Genomic DNA, 14,955 nt, shown 5'->3' on the forward strand with positions numbered 1-14,955 from the left:
GAAAGTAAGGGTCAGGATGACAATCGGGTCGGTCGAAACGGGTTTAGCAAAAACCAAACCCGAACCCGATTATTTTTACCAAACCCGAACCCGGAAAAACCCGAACCGTTAAGCCCGAAACCGAACCCAACGGGTTCGGTTCGTGTTCTTGGGTTCGGTTTGGGTTCGGTTCGGGTTTGTAGATCACTATTAAATTGCACCTTAATTTGCACAAACTCTGGTGAAAAATTATTAGGATCTGATTTGAGTAAAGTGCTCGTAAATATGAAGATATTGAAAATTTTGGGGTTGAATTAGAGGGTTGAGAGAAGGTAATGGATCATACCTCTGTGAATAAAATTGTTAGTGAAATAATACAACAATCTGGACCTTTAGTTTACTTGTATTGCTTAAAACATATTTCAACGACTTTAATGCAATAGTTTGTAAAAATTATAATTTTTTAGTATTAATATTAGTAATATATTATATTATATATTATATTACTAATTATAAAATATAAAATATTATTTATATATATTAACACGGGTTTCAGATCGGGTTCGGATTCGGGTCGGAACAGAACGGGTTTCGGGTTTTCAGGTCGGGTTCGGAACGATATGCCTTAAACCCAAACCCGACCCGAAAATAATTCGGGTTTAAAAATCAAACCCGAACTCGAATCCAAAGCCGAAATATTCGGGTTCGGTAAAACCCGATCGGATCGGTATGGATCGGGTATATATCGGTTCGGTACAAATTGCCATCCCTAGTCGTGATAGGGCTTCTGCGGGGCTCCGCTTTTTTTCTAGAAAATGGAGTTTTTATGACTTGAAATCATTACATAAAATCATAAAAGAAATTCCGAATGAATATTTTCCTTTCTCCATTTACGATCAGCTATCAAAGAGCTATAACCCATTGAATAATGAGCTACGCTATGCAGATTATTTTACAAATCTTAACATCACGTTTACTCATGTTAGGAATCACATGTATTTATTATGATGAAAAAATATACAACATAATCATTCATTAAGTAGGTGTAGCTATCAACGAGTAAATTATAATTATTCGATGGCCGTTGGTAGAGTAGTTTATCTGCTGATAAGGTTTGCATCATTTTCCATGTAGATCTCAATAGATAGTCATTGTTGTAATTATTTATTCTATGGTCATCACTGACTCAATGGATAAATAAAATATGATGGCTAATTATAAATACTCGATGTCATGTAATTTTATTTAAGTGAAGTGAATCATCAACGGTTAAAGAGAGCAAACTATCAATGGCTAAAAGCAACAACCCATCAACGGTTAAGACGATCACGTTGTCTATGCTAATGTAGCAAGAATCAATTGACAGTGATTTGACAGAGCACATATATCAAATCTGACAGAGCAAATGGGTTGATAGTGGATCTCAGTTTGAAAAATGGGAGCCAAGACAAAATGTACATGTGATCTTGGATAATGAATAAGAAGAAATATTTTATTTCTGTTGTAAGAGAAATTTGGTAACAACACCCCGCGACTATCATGCTTAATTAACAAATTCACCCTTGGTTGCAGCTGGTGAACAAAGGTACAACTACAAAAATAAAGCAGAAATTGTGTATGAAAAATGAGCCGAATCGACAAAGAACCAAGTAAAAATGGCTGAGAATATCATTCTCAATCCGGCCAACTGTAATCGCAAAATAGTCACAATGGTTACACGTGCAAATTCGCTTAGAAAGTGATTATTCGAACCCCTTTGCCAATTGCCTACATACCCTATATATAGGGATCAAGCTCAATGTAGTTCCATAGGGTTGGACTTTATTCCTTGAACAATAATTCACATTTTTAATAAGCCAAAACCAGTTTCCACAGTTAATCCAACTATTTTCAACTGAGGTTTTGATGTACAAGTGCGGCTGGATACTGGAAACCTAATCTAATCCATAATCGAAATATGGTTATCATTAAGCCATTTATTAACCCTTTAATCCTTGTTATTTACCGCGTTTATAGTGGTAGAATCCTATTAAAAATTCATTCCATGAAGATATGAGTCGTTCTCCTTTATTTTATAAGGTACATTCCTAGTTTAACATTGATTCTGCCATCAGAGGTACGCTGATGCTTCTGTATCAGCATCTCACCATCATTTCCAGCCATCCAGGTGCTTCCAGCATCTCACGTGTCCATCTAAGACTACTCCCAATACCTCTTAGTATCTTTCATGACCATGTGGACCTGCCAGCAGCTAGCTGAACCTCCTGGTTAGCTACTGCTTTACCAAAAGACCTTCACCTTAGTACATGTACCTCCAAAACCATGAACCTTTAGGTCAAATTCATACCAAAATATACCCTATTCCATGCCAACTGAGCCCAATCTTTTCAGGGACCCTAAATCTAGTCCATGAAAGATTTTGGGAACAACAACTACCCCCTGGTTCCTTGCAATATTGAATACAAGAGGAACTAGAATAACATTTAGCCAATTACGCCATCCAATCATTTTCCAAGAGCTCCATCTCCTATATCACACCTTCATACCCTCTCCGGGGTGTTATTTAGCTGCTTCACATTGCCATTTTCTGGTCACATCATATGACTATATTCAGTCCAAGCATACCGGGTTATTGTGGACTTAAGCATTTCCATCGAGTTATGAACATTTGATGAATTCCTTTTGGTCGACATATGAATCCGTTTTCGGGGATTTCAATACAGCCTGGTTAGGGCATTATAGCGAATTTAAAATGGGCGTTATGGGCATCCTATTCAGGTGCATTAATAACAGCCGTAAGGGCACTGTGTCAACCTCTAGGAAATTTCAATAAGTTGTAATAGCTTTTTATAGTAGAACCTTTGAACTGACATTCGCTGTCTTGAGAGCTCCTGCTTCGTATGTGAACCCTCACACCACCGCTTCTTAACAAGACCACCACTTCTTCCATGAACGATATTGATTTCGAGACCCTTGTTCCTTAACCTCCATTTCCATTGTTCCTTGTGATGTTTTTTCCTCTGCAACATTGATTTCCATGTGAGAATCCCTTGTTAATAACACCTAAGCTTCAGTTGTTTTAAAGATTCTTCAATATTCCAAAACCTGAGCTATCAAAATGATTAGAATAATGATCTAAGTAGCTCACACATATAACAAATATAGCTCAAACATATATAATACATAAATGCAAGTATGAATATACATGTGAAAATTAATTTGTATATATACATATAAACCATTGTTGCCTTAGCCATCAAGTAGAACCTTGGCGAACATACTCTTCCAGACATAATGTCGTAACTTATAAAAATTTCCAATTTTTCATCCGGATGTGCCTCCTAAGCCGTTACATAATTTTTCCGGTACTTTTTGAATGACGCCCATTAACCATGGGGCTTTTCCAAACCACGCCTACATATCGTGGGGCATTTTCAAACCATGCCCATATATGATGGGGCTTGTCCAAATCTGCAAGAGGGGCCATAGGAAGGTTACAGAGACTTCTTCAAGTTGTTGATATGTCTTTTTGAGTGGTTACATTTAGGGGGCATATAGCGTGCTTATGTAGTTACTGACAACTTCAGCTAGCAAGTTTGAAAATAATTTTTGTTAGGAATATGTTATAGGCTTGATGATAATTTTCCAAAACACCTTAGTATATTTAATTAAGTGAATATTTGTAGCTCTCAACGGATAATCTCACTTGTCATCCATTGAGAGAGTAGCTTATAATTAAATAAGTCTTTTATAGCACATTCCTGTGTAATGTAATGTCTTAGAGAATTAGAAGTTGTATGATGTTCTAAGTCATGTTGACTACAAGAATGATATGTAAAATAGGTTAGCTAATTGTATATATTAGATGCCTTGTAATTTTACATAAGTCAAATTGAGTCAACTCCTATGGGAATACTTTCAACGGATGTTCTCCACAAGACTTCGACAGATGACCCAAGTCACATTCGACGGATGATTCAACAGAGCTTCGACGGATGATCCAACAGAGTCTCGACGAATGTCAAATTCAAATAGGGGTTGATAGTGACTAAAAAGTCACATGGGTTGATTATACACAAAAGGAATGTGGCAGCCTGTAATCAGGATTATGAAGATCAAGAAGCATTCCATTTTCATGCTAACTTGAAGAAATACAAAGATGCTGGATGGAGAAATGAAGAAACATGTGATTAGACTAGAATATTTTTTATTTTATTTGTTTGTCTTTTTCACATGTAACTTGGTGATATATAAACCAAGAGTAGCAAGTAGAAAAATATCGATCGAAAGAACTGAGAAATAGATAAGGCACAATCTGTTAAGAATTTCCTAGTTATCTCAGTTGAAAATATACTTGTAAGCAATTGTGTGCATTCTTGCATCACATAGATCTTCTACATATATATATACATATATATATATATGATGGAGACAACAATCCACCAGAAAGTTTTTAAACATCCTTGTTTATTTACTTTGTGTTTTGAATACTTGAATTTTCTAATCCGCACTTAGCTTATTCATACACAGTTATATTATATTTGTAAGAAGTTTGAAAAAGATTCAAAAGAAACCTAGAATTACATTCAACCCCCTTTCTGTAATTCTACTTGTTAGATTGTTTGGAAATAAGAATTTTAAATCTTATGTACGAGGTAAGTTAATATTCATGAAATAATGACCTATTGTGCTTAAATCCATATAATATCCATGCCTTAATCATATTATTTATGTATTTAGATAAACAAGAGTGCATGTAAGATAGTAAACCATTTAAAAAGATGAGGTTCGCACTATGAACCGTATACCAAAATGATATATAACTTTATATATGCACAATAATTATGCATGATACTAAATATGTAAAATGTGAGACTAGAACTTATCTACTTTTTATGACGTTGCTTTACGCTCAGGTTCAGATACATCACTAAACCCTACACTGAAAGCTCCCCTTGTGAAGCATTTATATTTTATAACGTCTAATGTCCTTCCATACCCGTTTATCCTTGCTTTCATTTAAGATTCATGCTCTTGTTTGAACATGCCATGTTAGTGGTCTACTTACGTAGCTAATCCCACAGGTTGGGTAGCACAACAAATAATAAAATACATAACATGCTTAGTAACCAATCAATTAATAGCATGCAATATTCCACATACATCATGTTAGATATCACAAATCCACATACATAAGAAACCACCTAGTATAAAGAGATAACGTTGTAGCTAATGTATTGAATATATGCACATATAAGTTATTATCCCACATCTAAAGATGTTAGATATTCAATTGATAAGAGAGTTTATTAGTTCTGTTTTAAGGAAAAATCCTAATACTCGTTAATAACTCCTGGTGGCGGGGCCGCTCCTTCGATGCTGTGCCTGGGTCCTTCGCCGCTGTGGAGGTGTAGCTGTGGTGGGGTTCCTACAAAACAACACCGGAAGGGAGGTTTAGGTCCCGCGACGCCTCCGGTATGAGAGTAAGAACTCGCTTTTGGGGAGGATGAAGATAGATATGAAGGAAGGTGGCTCTGTGTGTATATGGGTGTGAAAGAATGATTAACCCCAAAATCTCACCTTCCTGGGCTATTTATAGGCCAAGGGTAGGGTTTTGGGGTTGGTACCTTTAAATCGTAGCTATTGGTTCTGGGAGCGGAGGACACCTGACTGGAGTGGATGCTTTACACGTGTCAGTACGGGACTGACTGAGGAATGTTCTGAGGATCCTCTGACACGTGCCCTGATTATTCCTATGATTGATGTGTGATAGTTGTCCCCATCATATGCTTGGGCCAGCGTCTCACGTGCTGGGATTTACCAAGGTTAGGCTTGCGGGACTGAGCTGGTTAGGACTGGTAGTGTACGGGGCTACTCCTTCCAAGAGCTGTGTGGAGTTAGGAGTCTAGGAGTAGTCCTCCCAAGAGCTACATGGAGTCAGGGGCCTATGAGTAGTCCTTCCAGGAGCTGCATGGAGTTAGGAGCCTAGGAGTAGTCCTTCCAGGTGCTACATGGAGTTAGAAGCCTATGAGCAGTTCTTCCAGGAGCTCTATGTACTATCATGTGCCCCCACTCCCTTATTCAGATTATCTGGATGGGAGAGTAAATTTGGGTTTTTTATAGAACATGAGCTTTTGATTGTTTTGTTTAGAAGAATTTGTGCTTTTCTTGTCCTCCCAGTCCGGATTGCGATGAGTTCGGTGAATCAGGACTAAGGTGGTTGTCGTTAGCAGGAGTTGAGCTTTTCTTTCCCCCAGTCCGGATTGCGCTCAGTTCGGTGAATCAGGACTAAGGTGGTTTTCCTTGGCAGGAGTTGAGCTTTTCTTGCCCCCAGTCCGGATTGCGCTGAGTTCGGCGAATCAGGACTAAGGTGGTTGTCCTTAGCAGGAGTTGAGCTTTTCTTGCCCTACAGTCTGGATTGCTTTGAGTTCGGCGAATCAGGACTAAGGTGGTTGTCCTTGGCAGGAGTTGATCTTTTCTTGCCCCCAGTCCGGATTGCGCTGAGTTCGGCGAATTAAGACTAAGGTGGTTGTCCTTAGCGGGAGTGGAGATTTTATTGCCCCCTAGTCCGGATTGCACTGAGTTCGGCGAATCAGGACTAAGGTGGTTGTCCTTAGCAGAAGTTGAGCTTTTCTTGCCCCCAGTCCGGATTGCGCTGAGTTTGGCGAATCAGGACTAAGGTGGTTGTCCTTAGCAGGAGTTGAGATTTTCTTGCCCCCCAGTCCGGATTGCACTGAGTTCGGCGAATCAGGACTAAGGTGGTTGTCGTTAGCAGGAGTTGAGCTTTTCTTGCCCTACAGTCCGGATTGCTTTGAGTGAAGTAGCTCAGACTTGGAAGTTGAAACGGGTTTTAGGATTTTCCCCCCAATGATTTGAATTGTTACAGTTGTCTTTTTCCAAAAGACGTGCTGTAATAATGACTCTTCATTAATTACCATGTGTGATGGGTGGTCAGGATGTTGCCACGTTGCGTGGTCTTTTTATATTCACCACGCCTATAAAAGGCTGCCCTGCTTTCTCACTTTTCTTTTTACCTTTCTCTTACTCGAATTCTTTTCTTTGTTTTCTCTGTTTGCTTTGAAGCCTTTCTTCGGGTTTTGTTGCTGTTGTGCCGCCATTGATTGATCTTCTTCAGTCTCTCCGCAATTCCTTCTTCTGTAAGTACTTCTGCTTTTCTCTCCTTTTCTTTTTATTTTGCTTTCATCGTGATATTTTGTTGCTTGGTTGATTTGGTTTGTATATTTCGTTTATCTTCGCATTGTTTCTTATGTTCATAGGCTTGTATATATTCTTGTGTACGTATGTATATGTTTTTGGCATATTTTGGTGTTTTGATTTTGGTTTATAGTGTTTCTGGAATTAGGGTTTTTGTTTGGGTCCGGACTTGGTTACCTAGTCCGGACTAATGATATTGTTTTTTGAGTTTGTAATTTGTTGTTGTATTTGTGTTATTATGACTTATGGGTTCGGAGTAATAGGCTAGGTTTGTAGTCTGGAGGGTTAGTCTAGTTTCAGGGTTTTGTAGTCCGGAGTGGTTGCTTTGTTTTGGTTTTTGTTGTCTTTTGGGCTTGGGTCTCCGGACTTTTTGCTTTTGGCTTTGTAATAAAATTGAATATAGGGTAGTCCGGACCATGTAGTTTTCAAGATAAATAAACTGTAGGGTTTTTAGACTAACCTTTATCACTTGTTTTAGGTTTATGGTCCGGACTAAAGCCCGTGCCAAGGCATATATAACTTGCTACCCGGGGCCGTCAGGTTCACATTTGGAGTCTCCCAGTGATTCTGAGCGGGTTGATATGAGGAAGAAGGCTTCTACTATAATGACCCGTGTATGTTTGAATTATTTAAATATGTGATTATTATGGAAATTATTAAATAAAATATGTGTATTGGTTTTGACCGCTATGTGTTGTTTGATTATAATATAGGTGTAATTTATGATGTACCGGGTTGTTCGCGTGATTAATTAAGGAATTGCATTGAATTGTTTCACTTTTAAAGTGGATTTAATGCAAATTTATTTGTATAAATATTTGAAGTGTCTCTAAAATTGTTTTTATGATTTTATAATTACAATAATTATTTTTAGGATTTTATAAAATTGAGAAATCAATATTTTATTAATTATTTATCTTTAAATGATTTTCTGAATGCTTTTATTTGTAAAATCCATATTTAATTCAAGAACTCTTCAAAAATTATGAAACTCATATTTATTCAAGTTGGGAATATTCCGGAAATTCTAAAATTATTTTGGGAATTTTTGGGATTAATTTTACCTGCGCGTCGATTCGTTTAATTGATGAAAGCGGGCATAAAGTGCATTTTAGAAATTATTTTAAAATTACGAAATTTATGTTTTTATAAACTTCGGGATATTTGTAACCTTTTAAGGAGATTTTTGTAATTTTCTGAAATTATTTTACGTGTAACTCGGTTCGTTAATTATGAAATGCGGGTACGAGTTGCGTTTCAAATATGCTTTAAAAATTATGAAAATTTTATTTTAGTAACTTTAAATTATTTTTTATATTTTAAGATTATTTTCGTAATTTTATGAAGTTATTTTATGTGCACCTCGGTCCGTTAAATTCGAATTTCGAGATAAACCGGGTCTCGGAATCTTCATGATTATCCAACAATACACGTGTTTGAATTACTGTTCGTATTCGATGATTATCGGGACGTCGAGCGACTATATATATGTGTGTGTGTTTTATACGAAACTTGATTGTACGATGTGATGAAATATTTTGCCAAATCGATAACCCTGATTTCATAAAATAAAGAGTGTATGTATTTCTTTCCGAAAACGAACACCAAACCGATTTTCGAGATTGTGAACCCTACTTGTTGCGTGTGTTATTATAATATACATAATTACGAGTCGAATTTGAATATCGTTGGGTAGAATTGGTATCGAGGATATGTCAAGCATACCTGGACGTCTAACATAGGGTATTTTGACCCTGTAGGTTCTAGTCAGGAAACCGAAAGTGGACGTTGGACTAAAGATGTCCTAGTAGTCAGTCGACGAGCTCAGTAGAGATTCAACAGAAAAACCTGAGTGTCGAAGTCGAATCTAATGTGGTCTAGTGGTTGGACGTTAAAGCCTGAGCGGCAGAGTCGGCTCAGAGTCGATCAGTAATAGTTATAAAGCCCTGTAAGGCAAGTATTTATGAACTTTTCTTCAAGATATATCGCAAATATTTTTGAACTGTTTCATAACATGTCACTATTATTCAAAATAACTCTTGTTTTATATTGCAAGTACTTTAAATTATTTAACCTTGAATCCTGATTTTTCTTGATCTTGAGCCATAAACCATATTTCTTGGTAAACCCCGCCTTTGCTGATTTTCAAATACCAAATCACACAAATATGACACTACTCCCCAAATGTATAACTATCAAACACCAAACACTGGAACAAAATTGTTTGAAAACACAGAAACTTTTATACTCCCACCATTCTTTATAACATCAGATAACTATACCTTGAAAAATCATTATTCGTCTAAAACCTGATCCTTTACGGACTGAAAACCATTTTTTTTATACATACCCTGATATAACCTTGTGATATCCATGAGTTTTCTTATGTTTTTATTCAAGAGTTTAATCATTATTGACTATGATCGTGTTGTATCGAATTATATTGTTTATCATATTGAACTGCTTTAGAATTGGATAGTTTTTTTATGTATGGACCAGATTCGTGGTCAGACCATATCAATGGTCAAGTTAGGCCAATGTGTGCCTTGGATCCAGTAGTTAGAGCAGTGTTGTGTGCTTTGCTCGGGGTTAGTGCGTGACTGATCAGCAGCCTAACCTTGGTTTTAAATAACTTAAAATGAATATCCAATTCTAATGATTATTTAGAAATAAACTTGATTCCTCTGAATCATTTCGTTTGATCATTGATTAACCTCAACTATTGTCCTTGTGACTTGCTGAGCTAGTTAGCTCACTCTTGCGAATCTTTTTATGTATTCTACAGTTAAGAAGGATACGGTTGATAACGAGGTTTCCCAGTTCAAGGTACGAGCTAGGACTCCAGATTGAGTTGGATCGAGCTAGCAGGAACTTATTGCGGTAGTGAGATAGTAAGAATAATTTTATTATCAGTTGTAAGTTAAATTAGTTGGGATTTGGTACGATATAATAAAAGTTAAGGTTGTGGCTTATTTTCATACTTTAACCTGTTGCGATCCGTGGTTGTATAAAGCAGGGTCATTGGAAATAGTATCTCATATATAGGTTTATATATTATGTATGTGTTGTGGACCCCAAACTTCTGACCCGGGTTTGGAGGGCGTCACAGGTTGGTATCAGAGCTACAGGTTATAAGTCACTGAAACAAGCCTAGATTGTCGGGATTTGGTAGAGGGTTAGGATTAGGAATAGGAAATAGAAAGATAAGACGTTGTGAGGTTGAGTGCGATTGTATAGTAGGTCTCCAGCACGGTTCGTATTGTGACTCAGGATTCTTAGCTTGCGACGTGATTTCTAGACAACGGCAATGGCAGATCCTGATTTCTCTATATCATCTGATCGTTTGGAGCTTTCTGTTCGAGGATCGTCATCTTCTATTAGATTTGATTTGCACCTTGTTCTTCCATTAGTATTAATGGTACTACCCTCCGTTATGACAGTTGCACTTCTTCAAGCTATTCTACGCTATTCTACCACCTTTTGATACGAGACTACCTATTTAAGAACCTCCATCTGTTTATTCTTGTTTTACTGGACATTCGGCTGTGAGTGTATCTCTTTAAGTTACCCTCCACCCTGTTCTATACCCCCAGATTAGAACTTGTCCTATGAAGCAATTGTACCTATGGGGGATGATTTCGGGAGTTGCAGTAAATGGTGAGTATTGAGATATAAATAAAGGTGAGAAGAAGTTTATAAAGAAGATTCAAGTGTTCCGGAGGATAGCTGTTATCAGGTTACAAGAAGCAATTAGTAATTATGCCACCCATGACTAACTTGTGGAATAGAGTAGATAAGTGTTGAAAAGAAAGAGTTAGAGGAGATTATGGATCTGGGGATTTCTTGACGTCAGATAATGGTGTTATGATGATGTGATATATATTTTAACAAGGTGATGTGACATTAGCCGACTTGTTGACTATTGGATAGTCTGTTCCACTTAGCGATTGTATAGTTGATAACGGGAGTATTACCAATATGGAAGCTTGATGTGAGGCTACGAATAAGATAGCCTGTAACGACAACTGAAGTTTTCGTCGATTAAGGAAGGCAAATGGACCCAATAAAGGAGAGAGGGTAGATTGAAGTGAATGGATCTTTATGTGATCGTTTCTTTAATTTGGTACCTTGTTATAAGAAGGAAAGACAACAACCAACTCATATAGTAAGGATAACCAGATTTGTGATTTTCAAAAATTTAAACAAGTTTTTGAAAAAGATTTTCTTTTACAAAGTTTCTAAAAGCCTTTTTGAATAAAATAAGTTTTAAACATTGGTTATCAAGTTACTACTTGAGCTTCTTGTTTGCTAAAAGACCCGGATCACCTGGAAGGATATTTGTTTCAGACTTAGTGTTGTTAATTCAGAGAACAAAGTAATCCATGAGTAGGAAGAAGTTGATTATTCCTGACAGTAAGGTGCACACATTATTTAACAAGATAAATAACAGAGTCCGCGTACGGAGTAATTATTCATCCAGTTGCAGAGACCATTAGAGTTTAAAGAATTCATTGATTTAAAAGGAGCCTGGGCATGATCGAAGAAGATTGGAAAGATTTCCAGACTTTTCTAAAAGAAGATTATTAACAAAAGGATCGCTATGTGGAATAATTCATGGTTATTCTAAATTAAAGAGGAGGACACTCGAGGTTATCTGGTCCGAATGTCATTATGATCGAATTATTAAAGTATTATACGTGTAGGTGCGATGTTAAAGACGCAAGACTTAACAAGTAAAAATCTACTATAATGCTTAATTTGCGAAGGCATTTCAATGTACTTTCTAAAGTTGTTATATGACACAATTGGGATATGATCGAACAAGCTCGAAAAATGAATACAAGTGAAATGTGGATGGAGACCAATAGTATCGTTCTTGTCTTCAATCTTACAGCGTATATTCCTTTTTAATTCCTAAAAATGTATGAACTTCTTTTCTTAATTCTTTATGATGATGTCAAAAAGGAGGATATTGCATTCCTTTCAAATTTAATTGTTTCCTTCAAGTTTTGCTTTCTGATTGGGACAAACAGTGTTATGGTGAGATGCTTTGTCGGAATGACAAAGAGTCGAGTGGGACGCCACCTAGTCATGTGATGTATGCCATATGGTACAAAAGACTGGTCATCTTAAGTACCAATGTGGTTGTCTCATTCATATTCAAACCCTTGTTTCTTCTTTCATTTCAACTCTAATTTTTGTCGAATTGTGAACCTTTCTAGTTGTTTCGTTATACTGTCATTCTTTGCAAGAGTTTTTCAATCAGAAATCAACGTATTATGTACCAAGCGGGCAAAGTTCCATCTACCTCTCAAGCATGGAAAGCAAACAAGGGCATATGGCGAGAATTGCAAATCACTAACCCAGTCAGGGATGCACTAAGGACCAAGGGAATCTACTCCAATAAGGAATACGTCTTCGAGAACAAGAATATGCGATTTTCCCGTAAAATATATTGTTCAGATTACGGACGTGATAACATGGATGATTATGGTAAATACCTTATGCGTTAAAGTATTAAAAGATGTGAGAGAAACTTAAGTGTTTATCTCTCAAGGTTTTGTTGATGAGATGAATTACTCTGTTGAATTGATAAGATTATGATTAAAGGACTAGCAAGTCAAGAATGTGTAATTGTTATATAAGTGAATACCAATGATGGAATTGAGATTTCTGGCAATAAGTTGTGAAGAATTGATATCATTTGAGACAAGAGGACTTGACATTATTCTAAGGAATGGATTAACTATGGAAGCATGATGCCCAGACAGACCGTCGTGATGAAAAGATAGTCCGGAAGATGTTAAATGAGAATATGATAAGGTATAAATGAAGAAGGAGGGTTAAGAATTTGTTAACAATGATTATGGTGATTATGAGATAAATAAAAGTCAGAAGCAAACAAAATTTGAAGATTTTATAGCAATTAAGGAGTTATCAATATTTCCTCCCGATAGAGAAATGAAGCTCGCGCTTGACGTAGCACCTGAGACGAAGCCAGTGACCAAGGCCTTACACAAAATGGCACCGGTTAAAATGAGGAAGTCAGCAAAGCAAATGCAAGAGATGCTAGAAGAAGAAGCGATTAGACCCAGTGAATCCCATGGGGTGCACCGGTATTAATTGTTAATAAGAAAATAGAAGTATGAGATTATGCGTCGACTAGAGAAAACTCAACAAGTTTACTATCAAGAGTAAGTATTCGTTACCTCGAATTAATGATTTATTTGATCAGATTAAAGAAGCAGAGTATTTTCTAAGATATGGATGTTATCAATTGGAGATTGAATCTATGGGCATATCAAGGATAATTTTCAAAACTAAGTATTGCTGCTATAAAATTATAGTATTACCATTTGGATTAACCGATATACTAGTAATATTTAAACTTGATAAACAGAATCTTAAAGGAAGATCCGAATATGTTGTATTTACGTTGCTTAAAGTCAAAGAAGGACCATGCGAGTATTTAATGATAGCTGGGAAGTCGAAGAAGAAAGAAGTTATATGAGGAATTTGCAAGGTGAAAGTTTTGATGGTAGAAAGCATAAATAGTCAGTGGGGGGGGAGACCAAAGGAGATCCAGTAGAAATTAAAGTTACTATGAATAAAGAAAGACCAAAAGTATCAACGAATGTAAGAAATTTCACCATGGACCGATTGTTATTGAAAATTTGTGCAAGATTTCTGGAAAGTCGCAATACCTTTGACGAAGCTAACCAAAAGCAAGAAGTTATATAAAATGGAAAAGAGTGAAGAAAGTTTTGCGGAGCTAAAGTAAAGAATGGTTACAACACTTATCACTTTGAAAGTATCAAAGAAATTTGGTATTTATAGTGATACTTCTCATAAGGGAATAGGAGGTGTGTTGATGCAGTATAATAAAGTTATTGTATATACGTCCGGACAACCGAAACCTTATGAGCAGGAGTATCCTCCTCATAATTTGAGACTAGCAGTAATAATAGTCGGTTTAAAGGATTGGGAAACATGATATGTATAGAGAAAGGTGTAAGATCTATATGGACCATAAGAGTTTGAAGTATGTATTCATGAGGAAAAGCGAATGTAGTGGCAAGCGATAAGCAAAAAGGAGAGAACGAACATAGAGACTGCACCAGAGGAATTAACTATAGAACTCTGGAAGTTGTAATTGGAAGCTAAAGGTCACAATCCAAAAGGAACAAAGATGGATAGTATGACCTTTTAGTTGAAGTTATGAAGGGAAAGATAAGATGTCAAGAGAAGATAATGGATCACGATGTTAGTAGTTAGTAAAAGGAAATTTATGCGCCCAAGAGGACGATCACAATATCCCCAGGTTTTCTTCCAGCACTTGGATGCTACAAATAGAAGAATTAAGAAATGAGATCCCACAGGGAATTCACAATATAAAGTATTTAAGCTATTGAAGAGATTCCAAGATATAGGTAAATTTAAAGAAAAATAGTGATAACCAGGTATAAGAAGCGAATTTCAAAATAGATTGGAAAGTGTTGGACATGCCAAAGAATTAAGGCGAAGTATCGGAAGCCTAATGAACAAGGCAGACCAATGAATGGTTTTACAAGAAGCGAATCATAAAATGTATCAGTGATGTTGTTGGAGAAAAGGAATAAAATTATGAGATTATGTACTGATTAGCGGGAGTTCAATAAAACAACGAATAAGAATAAGTGACCCCTGTGAGAATTGATTACCTATGAGGCCTAATCTAAGAAGTGTGTTATGTATCAAGGATTAACTTAAGATCCGACCTGA

This window comes from Apium graveolens, chromosome 1 (genome assembly GCF_009905375.1).
Source record: "Apium graveolens cultivar Ventura chromosome 1, ASM990537v1, whole genome shotgun sequence".
Classification (NCBI taxonomy): domain Eukaryota; kingdom Viridiplantae; phylum Streptophyta; class Magnoliopsida; order Apiales; family Apiaceae; genus Apium; species Apium graveolens.